Genomic DNA, 13,421 nt, shown 5'->3' with positions numbered 1-13,421 from the left:
CTCGTTCTCCTGATCTCATCCCCTGTGAATTTCGGCTGTGGGACCATCTGAAACGCGTGGTGTATGAAGGACACGTTTCTGATTTAGCAACCTTGAAATACAGAATAACGCACCATGTAAGGCAGATCTGTTGCGTTCCACTGTAGAAAATCTTAGCGGAGAGCAGTTCTTAGAACATCTGAAAGCAGAATATATTGTACCACATCTGTAAGTTATACGAACATGAAAATTGATTTGTTGTGTCTCTTCTAGCAATTACTGTTTAATTAATCCAGAACCACTTGCTTATAGCGTCAAAAATTCCAGGGTGGAAAAAGTTTGTACTATTTTTATCTTCTGTAAATCAAATTTCCATGTTTCAGAGTGTATTTACATCACGTTTAGTTGAATTTCGTCCAATATATTTTTCGCTACAGGACTCTGAACATCCACCCTCCCTCTTTAATTACGGCTCCTGTAGTTGTGTCATTAATTACTCAATAAATATTGCCGGCCTGGTTGGCCGAGTGGTTAGAGTATCCGCTCTCCAGCCAGAAGGCTGTAGGTTCTAATAATAATGTCATGGGCATGGATGTTTGTGATTGTCAGTGAAAGTACTAGTGGTTGTGGTCAGTAAATGGCGTTGGTGTAGATGATTAGGTTCGCGTAGGTGATGTAGTTGGTGGATTGAGTGGTGGAGACGGAGAGTTGTAAAGTAGGCGTCCTCCTTCGATGAGTCTTTTGACTCCTTGGATGTGTCATAATAATAATAAATTAAAAATAATAAATGGATGCCGCTACCAATGAAATGAAATGAAAATTATAAATAAATTATGCTATAAATTAAAGTGAATTTTACTACAAATGACATAAACTTAAATTGCGATAAAATAAAAAAAAATCCATGAACACATTAAACCCATCTACTGTCGTTTAAAAGCAAATGATACTAATAGTTGAGTTCACAGTTACCAAACAATGAACATTTCTTTACATGTGAACTGGATACAGCTACAACCAGCTCGTGTTTCTAATCCTAATTAGTATTATTTTGCGTGTTTTACAGTCGATTATTCTGAATTTCATTTAAAAACCAGTTTAAAAAAAATATATATTATACCAATTTTTTTGGCTTTCATAGATTGTAAAAAAGCCTTCGACTCAATAGACCTCAGTAAAATGTTTGAAGCTTTAAAATATATAGGAATAGATGATGTTTATATTAACGTTTTTCACATATATCAGATGTTCAACAGTATACATTTAAATGAAAAAAGAAAGAGAAATGGAAATGAAAAGAGGAGTCAGACGGGGGGGGGGGAACTCTCTCGCCGAAATCATTTGCGACAGCCCTTGAACATGGTATGAGAAAACTGAACTGAGTGAAAATGTGATATTAATGAAAACGTTTTAGAAATCTACGGCTAACTTATGATATCATACTAACAGCAACATCATAAAAAAATGGAATACACAGTTATTGGATTAAATGAAGTAAGTTCGGAGATAGGCCTGTAAATAATTATCGACAAATCTAAAATAATGCATAGAGAACATACTCCAGAAATTCCAACAAATACTAGCGAAAATACCAAAACAAATCCGAATAAATCAACGATAGTTTGAAATAGTGAGTTCATAAAACTATATAGGACAAATCATTAAAAAGGACCTTAAACTTGATAATGATATTTCAGCTAGAATAATAGCGCGGTGGTAAGTTCGTAACCATTATAGAGATATGTTTAAAAGGAGTATAGCAAACGGCTAAAAAAAGATCTACAAAATCTACAACCAGCGTGTATTTTCAACAATGATCTATGGCAGTGGTGTTCAATGTTTTTTTACTATGCGAGCTACTTTTCTATAAAAAGTTATTCGGCGATCTACTCTCTTATATAGATCACGTTCCCCCAACCTGATATCCGATTACGCACAAATAAACAACTAAAATAAACAACTAAAAAAAAATACACAATTAAAATCTTTATTCGTGTATTTAAAAATTTCTTTATCACTTTTAATTATTTTAATACACAAATAATTTAATGATAAGAACAAAAAAAAACAAATATATTGGAATAAAATATTTATTTTTCTATTTTGGAAAACTAAAGTTAGAAAAAACAACAGATTGATTACAAACTCACAAGTTACAGGAAATGCTGGTTGATTAATGAAAAAGAAGTTAATGTGAAATTTGGCATTGTTTGGACCTCGCAATATTGTCATAGTCAAGTTGATATGAAGACGTGGCTAATCGCAGACAGTCATTCAAATGATCATTTGTAATTTGGTTTCTTAATTGATTTTTTATGACGGTCATAATTGAAAAAGCGGATTCCGACAAGTATGTCAATCCGAAACACGACAGAATTTTTCGCGCAATATAAGTTAATATTGGGAATTTTTCATCTGCATACTTCCAAATTACTTCACTGTTTATTGATTTTAAAAGTAAACTATTCTGAATGTTTATTATCTCAAGTTTTACTTCAGCTTGGTTTATATCAAACAGCCCACTAATTTTATTTGAAATTTCTGTGATGTTCAAGTTTTCTGGAAATGGATTATAAATAAAAGATACAATCATTTCAGTTTTATTAAAATCTTTAAATCTTGAATTTATTTATTCCTCAACTAATTCTATTTTACGCATAAATTCTTTTAAATCATAGCGAAGCATTTCTTGATTTTGTTCAAAAAATTTTAATAAATATGGGAGGTGCCTAAATTCGCGGTCTTTTATATTTTTCTTTAATAAGAGTAAGTATTGTTGGAAAGTTTTTATTGAACTTAACATGTCAATTAAATTTTTAACTCTACCTTGTAACTCTAAATTTAAATTGCTTAATTTCGAACAGAAATCAACTAAAAATGATAAGTGTAACAACCATCTTTTATCACTGAATTGTCGATAAATATCTCCTTTTTTATCAAGAAAAATTTTTTATCGTTAATTAATACAAGAAATCTTTCTAAAATTGACTTCTGCTGAGCCAGCGAACATTATTGTACAACAGAAGTTCCCTATCATCATCTGCCTGTAATTTAAATAACCGCCGTTGCAGGGCTTTTCCTCGAACAGAATTTACAATTTTAAATGTAATATCCAAAACATCGTTTGTGTTTAATCTTTTACTACACAATACTTGTTGGTAAATAATACAGTGGTACGTTAAAAAATCGGGATATTTCTCATCGTTTTTACATAATGAAATGAAGCCTGATTTATTACCTATCATTGCAGGAGCATCATCATAAGTAACAGACACAAGTTTAAAAAGCGCAAGTTTGTTTTGTTTCACAAATTCATCATAAGCCGAAAAAATGTCTTCTTCCCTAGTTTTCCCAATAATGGTATAATTTCAAAAGTTCTTCTTTACTTGAATAATCTTGAAATACCATGCGAATAAATACCATTAGCTGAGCAATATCAGTGAAGTCGTTTGATTCATCAAATTGTAATGAAAACCCAACATACTAGTGAATGTCTGACATTAACCTGGCCTGGAAACTTTTCTCTGGCAATTGGAACTCTTCCTTTCGGCAATTTGAAACCTTGTCTGCGCCCTAGAAGTAGTCTCTAGCGACGTCTAGAACCGTAAAGCTCCTTTCTGGAAGCGGGAAACTCCTCTCTCAAGCAACGTGGATCCGGGCATTCTCTCTGACAGCAATCCTGGAACCCGGACACCTTCTGCTTGCTGCAGTCCCTTTTTATTAGGCCTCCTGTGAAACCTCGCATGAAGTTTAGCAACCCGCAAAGAATCTGTATGAGTCTTTCATCTTAAGTTTCAAGTTCGGCACGCCTTTGGTTCTCCTCTGCTTTCTTTTGATTGTAAGTTTCCGGCCATCGGAAAGTTGTTTGAACTCTTTCTGACTGACTTCGGAGATGTTTTCACTTAGAGCCTGCAAGCCTTTCTCACACATACAAGTTTCAATAACAATCTTTCTAATGCTTCAGCGACAAAAACATTACCTTTGTTTTTAACACTCTAACATATTCTTATTAAAGCAGTATATACAGTTAGCTTCAAAAGAGTTATTTACAAAAACATCTAATACAAACTATACCCAGACAAACAAAGTTTATTTTTTTACAATATTCACAAGGGACTTAACCTAAGTAAAAACTCGATGTAATGTGCTTTGGAATATTTAATATTTAAGCTACAATCGAGTTTTTCACTTTGCTTCTAATCGTATTCTCTCGGCTCGCTGTTTGGCTTCCATTGATCCAAATTAATTCATTTACCCGGACTTATAAGAAAATTACTGATTTGACAATTTTAATGAAAAATAAATAAACAATAGCAATACACTTAAAGCGAATTAAAAATAATACAAATTAATGATAAATAAAATATTATGTTTTCAGTTTTAATTAAATTTGTAAGTAAGGAGGAATACACAAGAGATCGACCAAAATCGCACCGTGATCGACCGGTCGATCGCCTTCGACGAGTTGAACACCCCTGATCTATGGTATTGAAACCTGATGACTGAAAACAGCTGTCACTAAAAGCAACAACGAAACAAGGAAGGAGACATTTTGAGAACAAAATTTGAAGTTCTGAAGCTAAAAAGAATGATTAGAGTAGGAAGCAAAGGTAATGGACACAGCATGAATAATAAAATGCAAGAACAAATGGAGCTGAGCTGGAGATGTGATGAGGATTTGGGACAAACAGAACCACAGAATCGACACCAAGACCTGGTTATCTGAAGCCAGATAGTCCAGCGAAAGATGGGACGATGATATATATATATATATAAAGATTTTCTGGACATTTGTGATGGAGAGATGCATGATATTGCATGACCTGTATGATATTGGTAGTAAAACTACCAATATCATACTGATCAAAGCAATACAATAATATAAGCCATATAATAAGTTGCAATTTATCATAATGCACATCTAAACTGCATAGTCACATAAATCAAGCACGTAAATCAAATTCCTGATTAGGTTCTAAAAACGAAGGAACAAGTGTCTCATTAGTATGTTATAACATTCTAAAGAAACTAAGGAATAACTTAGTCTTACATATATAAAAGCAATAATCTACAAGACATTATAGAAAATGAATATCATTATAATACATGCAATATAATGAATATTCTGTAAAAACAGGAAGCTGAATTAAATAATTTTCAAACAAAATGTCTGAAAAATATTAAACATGTTTTTGCCTCAAAGTATAACATATGATGACTTACACCCGATTCTCCATTTACACGGTAGATTGGATCAAAAAAAACGTGTAAATGAAAACCGTGTAAAACGAATGCAGTGCATATGAAAAAATAGAAGAATGATTCCCGATGTGAAAACCCGATACGAACAATAAGTTATTTTCAAACAAAAAATATGAAAATCATTGAATAAAACTATTGCATTTTAATGGAATATTCTTTTTTATTTTAAATACTTATTTAATTTAAAGTTTATACATATGTATCTTTCTTAAAGAAAATAGTGTGTCACTAATAAAACAGAAATAATTACAGAAATTCGAAGTCACTGATAATTACAGAAATTCGAAGAGGCTTAAATACATCCGCGCATATGGATATTAGTTAAATTTTATTCGCCGTCACTTTCTGACAGTAGCCGCATTCTTTTGTGCGAGACTGGAATTAAATCACTTCCATCACTTAAAACACTTCGGCGGTCCTGTTCATACTGCAATGGTAAAACGTTTTCTTCAGTAAAAAGAACTAAATTAGCACTAATTTCCAATAATTCTGAAGGTTAATTTTTTTTACCATGAACTCTGTAATTAATTGTTGAGATCTTGTTTTGACCAGATCTTTATATAATTCTTCATATGGCAGCATGCATGACTTCATTTCATGTTTAAACTGTTCAGCTCGTTCAGTATTTGGATCATGTGTAAGAAAATGACTTTGCAATTTACCACCCATTTGAAGCCGTACTTTAATTAATCTTACAGTGAGTGGATTCTCTTCATCATCATCATCACTTTTTTCTTTTTCATCGAGATTGTTAAGGACAGCTTCTATTATTTCGTTACCATTAACAATCTGAGCAATCACTGAGCAGTCTTCTATCCACATCACCAAGGCCTTTACCATCTTCACTTTTATAATGTCTCTCGTATACGATGACTCCTAATTTTGTTTGATAAAGAACAGATTTTCTAATGGCCTCTTCATGTTTCTTAATCGTTCTCATGGTAGCCTCGTTCAATTTAAAATGTATCCCTAAGGATGTTGAACCTTCTCAGCTGTTAAACAATCTAAAATTTGGATCGTAGTTTCTAAAGAAATAGCTTTCTTTTCTTCTTCTGTCTAACTGGATTATCTGACATCGTGATTAATAGGGTAATGTTACGAAAATATCTGAAGATAATCGATAATTAATTTTACTAATTTGATATTAAGCGTGCAAAACTTCTAATGCATACCTGTATCACTCTCTTGCACGAACAAAACACAAGACGTGTAAGCATTTCGAATTGTAAACCAGAAATGATTGTTTATCAAACAGCTTAACTCCTTCCAAGCAGCTTTATATCGGCGCGCCTCCCGTAATGGACCAACTTAACTTCGAGGAATCAGCATAACTCCCTTCTGCTTTCAGGAACCAACGGCAAGTGAGTATAACGGATCATCTGTCAGTTTAACTTCGGGGAATCGTAATTTAAATCGGTAGATTTTTTTGTTGTTGTTGTTGTCGCCACACTTGTCTACATTTTGTAGCGTACAGTAATCCCTGATATTTAAAACATCGAAGAGTTCCCCAAAATTCAAGTTTAAGTTATGTACCGTTCTAGGAAGTGATAATTACGAGAGTACTATTTCCGCGCTATAATGGAACATATGAATAAAATGCATATGCCAAACAGAGATCATTTTACAGCTCAGAAATGCATCATCACATTCCTGTGTTTTTATATGATAATTGAGATTAAGAATATTTGATATATTGCAGTCACAAAAATTGATATGAACTGAAATTAACCAATGTAATTCCTTACGATAAGCTTAATGCAAGAATACAGAAAGTTTACTGATATATTATACTTGTGTTACAACTAATGCTATGGACAAAAAAAAGAAAAGGAAAAATATGGTACATCGTCTAAAAATAATATATGTGTAAGGCATAAAAGTATATAATTGCATATGAATCATAGGTACATAAACTGACCATTTATGTATCTGCAGTATTCATAGTATATATGGCGCATTAAGATAATATGAATAATAAAGGCTGATAAAAATTAGTAGATTTAGAAATTATGCAATACTCTTTTATACATTTTGTAGCCCTCATTTGGATCTAGTTTTTTTTTTAATGTTGCTTCATTTTTTCTCTTGTTTAGATAAATCCATGGAAAAATGGCCTCTTATGGCAAACACAAAGACAGTATTTCTGATTGCTCTTTGTTACGTTGGTTTCGCTACAAAGTGGGGTCGAATGATGATGAAAAACAGAGACCCGTTTAAACTGAAAACAGTCATGATATTCTATAACTGTATCATGGCCATAATCAGCATACTGATGACTCTGGATGTAAGCATTTATTATTTCTTACAAACAATTTCATAATATTGAAATACATTTATCTCTTATTTGGTTAGTTAATTTTTAATTTATGTTGAAAGTAAGAGGGTGTGTGTGTCAATTCCTATTTTATTTGTCACTTATTCTCCTATTCCACTCGAAAATTAAGTTGGTGAAAAGGGAACCTTTTTTCTACACTACGATAACTATGATGATATCTATACTTTATACATTATGCTGTTACTGTGTTAAGGATAAACTGTGAAAATAAAAATAAAATTTGTAAAATACTACAGTACTTCGCATAACGTTTTAAACAACGCGGATTTCACTATAATGAAGTTTTTAATTAGTGTAACATGCATTATGTACAGTTACGTCACATATTACAAAATTAGAACACTGATTTTGTAATATGTGCTGCGTTCGAGCAAACGTCTGAAATTTTGTTCTTATTCTTCTGAAAACAAGTGAAATACGTTATCAAATATTGTAGAATTCGGAAAATTATAAAGATATAGGTATTGAATTAACCGGCCGCTTAGGAGTTTATATGATAAGGTAATGAAAGAAAAAATAAAATTTATTGCACAAGAACAAACACGAAAATTCTGTAAGAAAAGAGTGCCTAATGATGAAGAGAAGTACATAATGAACGAACGTGAAGTGATATAGAAAATTTCACTTCGATCACGTTTCTCGGATCTTTAAGGACGTTAATGGTAGCACGGATTCCCACAAAGACACCAGAGATCGTTATAGTTCGTTTTCTTGCAAGTCAGTTCTCCTAGAAAGTGAGATGCTAACTAGTTTCAGAGAGCAAATAATGGGAAAGCAGGTAAGTACACTTTATGGACAACAAGTAGATAAGATGTACTTTCTTTTGATAATTAGCGCTAAGTAAATGAGTTCTTATTGCTGCTTAACTGGTTCTCTTCAACCTTTTCTTACGAGTCAAACAGTGTACTGCTGTTTTATTTGGAAGTTTGTTAAAAACAGATGTTCTAGTATTTGTTTTCCTTACCTAGACACACAGGAGAAGAGTGAAGGTAGGACTCAAGAAAAGGAGAAAAAAAACCTGTTGTAAACCCACTTATATGCCCGACATCCAAATATGTAGATGACCCTATGAACAGGTTTATTGGTATCATTAAAAAACTTCATTTAGTTTGGTACAAGGCTTACCTTATAGTCTAATCTTCTGCCTTCTGCAACTGAATGTCGAGTTACTTTTTCTGATTGAACTTTCTCTGTAATGGAGGATGGAGCTTTCCTTCAAAATGTTTCTACAAATGCTGAAATTCGACAAGGCTATTCTTTGATCTCATGATTATAAATTTAACCACAGTATTGTTGATGTATACTGCTCTTCTCTTTTTCATTTTACACACCTCGTGCGGTATAAATCAGGCAATAAAACTACCGGAAAAGCATCCGACGCAATCTAAAATTCTTATCTTAAGCTTGTTCTTTATGAGGATTCTCATAATCTTATTGATTTCACTGGCTGTAAAATCCAATTCTCGCTTGTGGTTTTACTTGTGGCAGCACCTAATGCTTTGCATAAGGGTGATGTCTATTATTTGAACTTTTATGAAATTTGTACAAAACAACACCCCAATGTTGTTTCGAACAAATATATCAAAAATATTGTTTTCTTCACACCCATGAATCGAGATGACATTCCTCCTGTTTTGTTAAAGACGCGTATCGCAGAATTAACCTTCTCATACTTTCATAATCTACCAGCATTTACTCTCTAGCTTCTATGCTAGATCATGGAAACAAGATTATGTTTAACCCACTCAAAATAAAGTGATAAAAGTGAGCCAACAAACAGTCGTTCATTTACCTTCACATAGGTTATTTTATACAATTATGTAATCACTGATGAGATCATTAAGAGCGACTTTCCTCACCACTTGGTGTGTACTCAGCTAATTTTTAATTTTACTCACCAATATGGATTCCTATACTCTCCGTTAACAACCACTCTCCTAACAGTATAAACGACTTTTAATAAGCCATGAAAAGGTTCGGAGAAACTGAGATGGTTGCTCTTAAATTTTTATTGAATTTCACTGGGTTTGGCACAATGGTCCAGCTCAGCAAACATTTATGTTACAGTCTGCTTATCGTCCTTTGCAAGTGAGGCACTAGTTTCCTGTCTAGTTATGTAATATACGTCGTGAGAGATGATATCCCTCTTCATGGATTTCGTACTAATATCGCGGTACCCTGACTCTGTAGTTTCACCTAATCACTCCCTTCTCTGAATAAAAGACATTCTCACACTGACTTCATATCCTTTGCTGTTGATAGCACTCTGAAGTCTTCTGTTTCATTTAGTTGATCTTGTAGTGCAAAATCTTTTGAAGATGCATGATAATTTTGTAATCAGTGTCTCTTATTTTAACCTTCTTTCCATTCGTCAGATACATGAGGATAACCTGGTAAATAAACTTTAATACTATCAAGCCATAGGCTTGTCTTATTTTCTGTAAGAAATATCTCACTTCCCTCCTCTACATAGACATAAAGTTAGCATAGAGAAAGATTTCAATTTATTAGCATTCGATAGAAAATAAGAAAAAATAGTAGTTAGAAGAATTTGGATTTTATTTTAATAGAAATGAAAAAGGAAAAGCATCAAGATTTCATTTTGAAAATTAAATGTCCTTTTCATGGTGAAAATGGCAAATAATTTTCAAAATTCACAGAAAAAGTAACAAATCATACAAATCATATGTAGTAAAGATTTATTGAATTTCTATTTTAAACTCTTATTACATAACAGCATGGAAACCCTAATCTTGTTCAATTTGGATTTACTAACTTTTATTAATTTTGTAATTATTTGGCTAAACCATGGTTAAAATTCAGCTGCTGTTGTACTATATTCATATAAGTGTTTCGTCTGACTGAATACGGAATCTAACGAGAAGTATGCGACATTAATTATCAATATTTGTCGTAATGTTTGTTAGAGATCGTCTTTAAGTGGGCATCAAATTACACCAACTGGCCGTGACGTTGTACACGACGTTGTACACATCAAGGTTGCCATGACCGCAAAGTGCCTATTACATTTGTAATACCATTGATATTCTATTATTACAGTAGCATGGATACAAAGTTTCTTACGATTGATATATTTCATCCATATAGAAGTTTGAAAAGGTGATCAGATCGATAAAATGATGAGATTAGCATGTTGAAATTCAGAACACCTCTTGCTTTTCCTTTGCCTTTGAGACAGCGACTTTATTTCTCTTTATAGAAACATATTTATGTCTATAGTTGTAAAACTGAATTCATACGATTTTGGTTATTTAGTGTACACATTTTTTAAGAACTGCATAGAACATTAAAATGAAATGAATTCACTCCATTTCGAAATGTTACCAACTTTTATTACAATTGCATTTTAAATTCCTTTATAGGGACTGTGTGTACTTATTCTCTACTTTAAACGTTGTCTTTGTGTACCGCTCGAAGAGAAGCATCCACTAGGTATCAAATGGGTAAGAATGATATAACGTATACTCCACAAGAATACTTCTTGGTTTTTTTATCCTTTACACAAGCTGAACAACAACAACAACAACAACAAAAAAATTGCAAGTGAAGTATTTTCAATTAAACCACTTTGTTAGGAACATTGCCCTATTGAGGAAAATTGGGAGATTTTCTAATAAAGTGGCCATTAAGCGTTTATAGAGACTCTCATTATATCTGCTATCAGACGTTGCGAGTAAGTGGAATGTTATTTTCAGATGAACTGCGGCATATATTAGAAGGAAAGTTTTAATGAAAACCTCTCTCTCTCTCTCTCTTTATCTCTATCTCTGTGTGTGTGTTATTTCTTTCCTTTGATATTAACAAATACCCACGCATATACATTACCAGGCATGATTTTATTTTAAATTTTCTCTTGTTAGTTTGGACGTCTTCATTTTTTTAAGTTCCATTGCAAGAAATATCAAGACTGATTTGAATTTAAATATTCTAGATTTTCATGTAATAGTACTACAGCTCAGTTAATGTTGATTCAGTTTTTTGTAACTACTATATGATAATGCCACTTAAGTGCTGTTAAGATTTTTTTCTCATAATGTCATTAATGGTTTCATACGTCAAGAGTACAAACATTAATGCCATACATTAATGACGTTTGCGACCTTAATGTGTTTATAATGAGATAAAAAGTGCCATCAACTTTTTCATAGGTGTAAATATATTCACTAAATCGTTTTTGACAAATGAATAAACACCGAAACAGGTAATTTGTATTTCACAAGTTTATTTCTTAGTTTGAGTTTTCCTCTTTCATAAGAAATAGGAAATAGTCTTGATGGTAGAAAAGAAGTTGTATAAGAGAGATGGCGTCACTTAAATGGATTTGAAAACAGAAGCTTTGAGAAATTATTTATTAGCGTAAGATGTGACCTAATTAGGAAATTCGGGGATAACTATACCAGAAAACATCTCACCCCTAAAATAATTAGGGGGGAACGGTGACATGTCTTTGAACATTCATTTCAGTTGCTACAGTTTGCATGTACAAAAGAAAACCTTTTCATTTCATAAAAAGCTTTCGGAAAAAAATCATTTTTTAACTTTAAGAAAACACAGTAGAAAATGTATAATACAAATGTTACTGTGGTAATATAAATTAATAAAACTAATTATGCTCTCCAAAAATCAATAAGTTTAATAGTGAATGATAATTCTGTATTTTCGACCACCAACTTTAATTCAATAATAAACTTAGACTGGGATATATTGGCCGAATATTTTAATAACAAATTAAGTCGACTAGTTTAGCCAACCCTGACTGTTAGCTTCGTCTGAGAATACATAAGGTGATAAAAAACAGCTTAAAATAAATCAGGAAAGAAACATTATAAATAACTAATACTAAACGTTATACAAATGCAAAAGACACGTCACATCAACCGCATGGAGCGTGTCTGTGATGTCAGACATTGTTATGCAAGTACGTTCTGTAATTTGCAGCGAAGTTAAATTCTGGTGTGCTAAGTGATCTTATGGGGGTCTTCCATATGTCAGCAAGGATCATCCCTTGGTTCCTATTGAGGCTGCCTTTTGAATGGATTACCGCAGTAGCTTCTTTGAAGTTTCGTGCATGAAAGTCTTCCTCTAAGTAGGGCATAGAACTTTTGTCCCATTCAATGTTGTGATTGGTATTCGACAAATGAAGGGTTAACCTGGAATTATCTTTTCTGTTATTATTAAGGTCTTCGATGTGTTCTTTTTTTCCTTATCTCCAAACTTCTGGAAGTTTTCCCGACATAATTTAAACCACATGAGCAAGGGATGGTGTAAACGTCGGGATGTTTGAAGAAAGAATTGTAATCCATTGGCGATCTTAACAAGTTGCGGACTGTCTTGATTGCTTTGAAGGTTACTCATGAGTTTAACAGTTCTTTAACAGTACTTATTGACTTCTATTTCTTCTGATGCAAAGGAAATATTCTCATAACACAATACAGCATCAATAATCAATTTATGGAACACATTGACCTTTGGGACATATCATTAAAAATGTGAACGAGTCTTAGACAAGTATATTTTTATCCTGAGTAGTAAGATTTGGCATAATTTGTTAAGCCCTGGTTATGGATATGTTGAGTCGGTTAACCTGTACACTTTAGGTTCAGAATATTTTGAGCAGAGGCAGGAAGGGAAAGAAGTTGTCGAATGGAGCCTAGCAGACTGCAGATATAAGTATACTAGGAGGTAACTTTTCTATACACAAATGCCGAAAGAATCGGAAACAACAGTTTGAGGTTGTCGTCTTGATTAATACGTCAACCTAGAACGGTTGACGTCAGTGAAACCTGGAGCTCAGACTTACTTGCAGTCGAGTGTCAAGGGTATA

The sequence above is a fragment of the Typopeltis vanoorti genome, chromosome 24 (assembly GCF_054136105.1).
Source record: "Typopeltis vanoorti isolate ZY-2024b chromosome 24, IOZ_Tvanoo_1.0, whole genome shotgun sequence".
NCBI classification, from domain to species: Eukaryota; Metazoa; Arthropoda; class Arachnida; order Uropygi; family Thelyphonidae; genus Typopeltis; species Typopeltis vanoorti.
The sequence above is the reverse complement of the archived record's forward strand: the minus strand, read 5'-3'. Positions refer to the sequence as shown.